Here is a 6,397-nt window from a genome sequence, read left to right as displayed (position 1 = left end):
GTTGTGGAATGGTACTGATGGGAGACTTCAATTTTCTGGACATCTGCTAGAAGAACAATGCAGCCAAATATAAAGGTCATGTCCTCACATGCAGGGGTGTGCAGCCGCTATGGCAAAATAACAGCAGAACAAATTTGTGACGTTGCTTTTTGCCTCTGTGTATGCCCTTGCATGTGGGGTTGGTGTGGAGGAAAATTGTCTTGGGCAGAGTATGGGCTTGCCCCAGCAACCTTCCCTGGAATCCTTGGGGCCTCCTGGAGCAGCAGCAGCACAAATCTGGCTGTCCAGGCTTCCTTTCTGGTGCTGGGCCCTGGGCAAATCAGCCTGTGTGAGGCCCTGCCCCCAGACATGAGGAAGCCGGCGACAGATTTGGCAGCAGGGGGAGGGAGTGGGTGCCAAGTGGCTGGAGCACCAGATTCAGTGGCAGATTTGGTGGTGGTGGGTGCTGAGCAGCTGGATGTGAAGCCAGTGGCAGTGTGGAGCTGCTGTGGCCACTCCACCCAGCTCTGCGGGGCCCCCCAAAGTGCGACGCCTCAGGGACAGCCCTAGCACACCGCTGCCATGTGTACCATGTGCCATGTGCTGTTTTTTTAGCAGCATTTTTTTACACCAGGATCTCCTAGTGTAAAAAAGCCCAAACAAATCCTGCCACACTGCTAATTAACAATGCAAAGAATGGGTGCATATGTGCTGCCTCCAACTGCTTTGAGGTGCCTCAAACCACACATGCATGCTCATCTGGACAAGTCCAAATTATGTGGAGGACAACTTTCTTGTTCAGAAAATGAAGTTTACAACTAGGGGAACCTCTATCTTGGATTTTGTCCTGAGCAACAGGGAAGAATTGGTAGAGGATTTGAAGGTGACAGGTAACATGGGAGGAAGCAATCACAATATGATAGAATCGTAGATCCTGAGATAGGGAAAGCATGAGATTAGTAAAACTAGGATGCCAGATTTCAACAAGGCAGATTTAATCAAAAAGGCATAGTGTCATGGGAGAATAGATTGAGACATAAAGGCACCCAGGAGGGTTGGGATCTTCTAAGGGCCCAGAAAGAAACTGTCCTGACATATCGGAAACACAAGAAGAATGGCAAGAGACAAAAGTGGCTGCACAAGGAACTTCTAAAGTGCCTCAAATGCAAAAGGAAAGCATACAGGCAAGGGAAAAATGGGCAGGTCACCAGCAAAGCATACCAGGGAATAGCAAGAACTCAAAGGGACAAAATAAGGCAAAAATAAAGAAATGAGCTACACCTGGAAAAGGTGGTTAAGGACAATAATTAGATATTCTATAAGTATCTTAGCCAGAAAAGAAGGATGAAGGAAACTGTGGGTCCTCTATTAATAAGCCAGGGGAACTGCTAATCAAAGATGCAAACAAGACAGAGATACTTGGCCCCAGCTTTCACAAAAAATTGAGCTGCAGACACCTAATAAGGTTTATCTGGGTAAGGAAGGGGCCAAGCTCAGGGAGGAGATCACAAAAGCAAAGAGTTTTTGTTGGGTTTGAATAAATTCAAGTCAGCAGGGCTGGATGAACTTCATGCCAGTGTCTTGAAGGAACTGGCAGCCCTTGGCAATGTTTTCATGAAGTCATGGGAGCCAGGTATCAGATGACTGGAAAAGGGCAACATAGTGTCCCTCTTTGAAGGGAAAGAAGAGGACCCAGGGAACTGTAGACCAGTAAACCTTACTTCAATACCTGGAAAGTTATTGGGGCATATCCTAAGGAAGGCCATTTGCAAGCATCTAGAGGAGGAAAGGCCGATCACAAGCATATCTGGACTTCAGCAAGACTTTTTACAAGGTTCTGCCTGACCTTCTTATAAACACATTGAACAAATGTTGGCTGGACAAAACTACTATAAGATGAATAGACAACTGGCTCAATAGCCACAAGCAAAGGTTAATTATTAACAGGTCCATGTCAGAATGGTATGAGAGTTCAAGTGAAATTCCACAGGGCTGAGTGCTGTTCCATGTTTTTTTTAATGATTTGGATGCTGGCATAGAAAGCTTCTTGAGCAAGTTTGCAGAACAGGGAAGGACTGCCAACACATTGATAGACTGGAAAGTTGGGCTAGAGCTAACAGGATGAAGTTCAATGAGAACAAATGCAAGGTGCTGCATCTCAGGAGGAATAACCCCCCAAAATGGGTGACACCTGTCTTGATGCCAGAACTAAAGAAAAAGACTTCAGAGTCTTGGTAAATCATAAACTCAGTACGAGTCTGCAGTGAGATGCAGCAGCATAAAAGGATAATGTGGTTTTGGGATGTACCAATAGAAGCATTAGGTACAAAACTTGGGAGGTGATAATACCTCCTTATTCAGCACTGTTTAGGCTTCACCTGGAGTTCTGTGTGCAGTTCTGAGCTCCACATTTTAAAAAGGAGACAGAGAAGTTAGAGATGACTCAGAGGCAGGCAACAAAGTTGATAAAGGGTTTGGAAAGCAAGCCATACAAGGGGAGGCTGAAGGAGCTAAGCATGTTCATTTTGCGGAAAAGGCACTTAAGAGGGGACATGACAGTAGTCTTCAAACACTTGAAGGGCTGACATGAAGAAGAAGAAAAGAACTTTTTACCTCTTGCTTCAGAGAAGAGAATATCAAACAATGGCTTGAAGTTACAGAAAAGTAAGTTTAGATTAAATAGTGGAAAAACATCTTCTCTGTTTAAACAGTAAGAAAATGGAATAGACTGTCTAGGGAAGTTGTGGACACCTCCAGTGATGAGACTATCCTGACCAGTGGTCCTGACAGCCACTGGTCAGGGATGATCTAGGTGTAGCTATGCCTATTAGGGCTGTGCAAAGCTTCGGTTGCTGAATCTCCAAATCTGAATCAAATCCTTTAATCTCTCCGAATCGAATTGGAACCCTCCGAATCATTTTGGAGAGATTCACAAAGATTCAGTGATTCGGACATAGACAGAGCTTTAAATGTTTTTTCTGCATATCTCAATGTACCCAGCTAATGAATGCTGAGATGGTGGGGCAGATGGAGCATCCCATGGGAGCACGGATGGGTCCCCAGCGTGCTTTGCAGTGGACCCGGAAGTAGATCAGCAGCACTTCTGCTCCACTTCTGGGCCCACTGGGGAGCATGCAGTGGACCCCCCCTCCGCCCCCTGGCTCAGTGACTGGTGCCTCCTGGGTCTGGGGGGGGCACCAGGGTTCCCCTGTGGCTGATCACTGAGCTAGGAGGTGCGAGGGAGGGGAGAGGTCCTCCGCGCTGCTGTGGGATGCTCCATCCACCCCACCATCTCAGTGCTCGTGAGCCGTGCCTGATACCTCGAGGTATGTAGAAAGAACATTTAAAGCTGTGTCTATAGCCAAATCACTGATTCTCCAATTCATCATTGAATCTTCAGATTCAGATTTGGCCAAATCAAATTGGGACAGTGATCCAAATCAATGAATTGAATCACTGTCCTCGATTTGGGCTGAATCCAAATCGAATACAGCCCATTTCACCCCGCCCCCATGCCTATGTTCTACTATGAGTATTTCCCATGCTGCTGGGCTTTTGCCCCACATGTCCTGTCCCCCCTGTTTTCTGCTAGATGTGTCAGGGTATTTTTAAGTCATCCCAGAGGCAGTGGGTGTTGGCTACAGCCAGGGCTGGGTACTTTGACTGGGGTGTGCTAGTACTCCTGTTGGGACGAAAGCGACGGTTCCTGACTAGGGGGTCTTGCCCTTCTGCTCAGGGTCAGACTGATTGCCATATTTGGGATCAAGGAGAAATTTTACCCCATGGTCAGCTTGGTACAGACTGTGGGGTTTCTGCTTTTCTTTGTAGTGGGTGGTGTAGTTCTGTACCCAGATCTCTTGAGCATATATTATTAATAATATTTTATAGAAACAGGATGTTGGCTACTGTGGTTACCCTGATTTATATGTGGTAGGTCAGGGTGTTAGGATTTGTGTTGGGTCAAGTTTGATAGTAGTCTTAAGTAGAGTTTAGATCATGGTTTGTATGGGATTGTTTGGATAGGGAAGATCCTGCTTCAGGAAAGGGCTTGATGACCTCTGGAGGTCCCTTCCAGCCCTACTTCTCTATGGTGAGTCAGTGAAAGGAAGGGATGATGATTCTATGAAGGGAAGGGACAGCTCTAATTAAATATTGACCTGGGGTAGTTGCATTGCATTGCAAGAAAAAAGAGTGTGGAGTTCTCATTCACTAGTTGTCCTATTTCTTTTTTCTGCCAAAAGTTCACATCTGAGGGCTTGCATCATGAATGCTTGGGGGAGACAGGCTGGAGTTGAACTGGTGGAGCAATAGTTATTCACTCCCATGGAAAGGTTGCATTGTACAGACAAGGCTTGCTTAGGCCAAATGGCCATAGAGCTACATATTGGTTGTTCCTTTGCTAAAAAAAATCTTCTTTTTCCTGATGTATACACATTTGTCCTCTGTCTTGACCATGTCATTAAAACTGATGCATGGTTAAAGATGTGCCCTTTGGGTACTGTTCTTTGTGTTAACAAGTTTCTCCATTATGGAAGATCTAGAGAATTGTCAATGCTTTGAAATTTTTCAGAGAATTTTATGTCAATCAATATAAAGACTTTTGGCAGGATTTTCAACAGCACTCTGTCCGGATATCTCTGCAATCCTCAGGTTTTGCTACTGACTTTCATTTAATTGCTGCTTTAGATAGGACTAGTGTTAGAATTTTTTATCTGAATTTCCCTCATCTCTAATATTTTGGTAGTTCAGATAAAATAGATCCAGAATTCAAATAACTTCTGGTGTTGTGTATGTCTCTGCAAAACCAAAATGTGTAATCTTTGGCCCATCTATAGTTCTGCATGAGCTATTCTTGTTGCCATATATTTCTATATATTGAAAGTGTCTGGTCAAATAAGCAGGAAGATTGGCTAATCATAATGTAGGTATTTGACAGATACGTAGTGCATCTTGTTTTGAAACATCCCAAAAGAATCTTACAAACTACTTTATATATAGGAGTCATTTCACCCACCAGTGCAATTCAGCCATTCCAGAGGTTGCAAATAGCAGCTGTTCAGTCATGCATGGCAACAAAGCAGAACAGTTTTGGAAAAGAAATGAAGGATACCACATGCAATTGAAACTACATGGAAAGTTTAGATGAGCAGAATGTTAGTATTCAGGCTGACATTTAGCTAGGATACTTGTGTGCTAACATCCTTGCTTCCATGAAAAGTGTCATGGGATCTCCATATTCCTGAAGAAGGGTGTTTGTGCCCAAAAGCTTGCAAAGAACATTTTTCCCAACTATTTAGTTGGTCTAATAAAATATATTACATCTTCCCAAAGAACCTTGCCTGCCTATGGGATCTTTAATGACTAGAAGTAGCAAGACTTTGGTTTTCTTCTCATCTGGAAGATGATATATGCAGAAGCACAGTGCCCCTTAACACAATATAGGCGAAGTGGTTCAATACTGGCTCAGAGGGAAGAGAGACAGGCCTGCTATATTAGAAACATGATTTACTGCGGCACTTTACATTTTCCTAAGAAGTTTCAATGCAAATGCTGACCAGAGAGGAATGTAAATCTAAGCTTAAAAAAAGGCTTGAAGAAAAGTTTAAAGATTACAATGTGATGGAATTGGTCTGGATTTAGAGAATTTATGCTTGATTCTAACCTCTCTTCACCATTTTTTCTGCCAGTCTTTCTCCTACCGGTCCCCTTCCTCACACCTTAGAACCTTCTACCGTTCTCCCTTGGCCTTCTGTTTCCCCTTCATTCTTTTTAGTCCCCATCCCCCAGATAACTTCCAGTTTCTCTGTCCTCCCTTCTGTCTCCTGAACTACTAGGTCTTCTGTCCTGTTAAGTGCAGTTCCTCTCCATTATCATTGTCTCACAATGGATCCCTATTCTTGTCCTCCATTTTGTCCTATTGAGTGCCAGTTTTCACTTTCCACAGTTCTCTCTTCTCTAATGCCAATATCTATCCACCAAGGGTAATCATTGTCTCACAAGTACTATCCTTACCTTGCACTCAGACCTAGAAATTTTAACATTCTCAAGCCAACCTATTTTGTAATCAGTCTGACAGGTTCTCTCTAACCCTTGTTCCTTCTGTACTTGATGTCCTGTAATAAGCGTGCTGGTGGCTATTTTCCTTCAAATCATCTTGAGTTGAAAAGGAAGTATGGCAGGGGGATAGAATGGAGGGAGCAAAAGGGTTGCTAATTAGAATAATAGAAAATTAGGGTTGGAAGGGACCTCAGGAGGTCATCTAGGCTAACCCCCTGCTCAAAGCAGGGTCATCCAACTATGTCATCCCAGCCAAGGCTTTGTCTAGCCTGGTCTTAAAAACTTCCAAGCGTGGGTGACTGGTGCCTCCTGATACTGGGAGGGGGGGGGGCGGGGCACCAGTGGCTGACTGGAGGCAGGG

Source organism: Gavialis gangeticus, unplaced genomic scaffold, assembly GCF_001723915.1.
Source record: "Gavialis gangeticus isolate Ggan-Ray unplaced genomic scaffold, GavGan_comp1, whole genome shotgun sequence".
Taxonomy (NCBI): domain Eukaryota; kingdom Metazoa; phylum Chordata; order Crocodylia; family Gavialidae; genus Gavialis; species Gavialis gangeticus.
The sequence above is the reverse complement of the archived record's forward strand: the minus strand, read 5'-3'. Positions refer to the sequence as shown.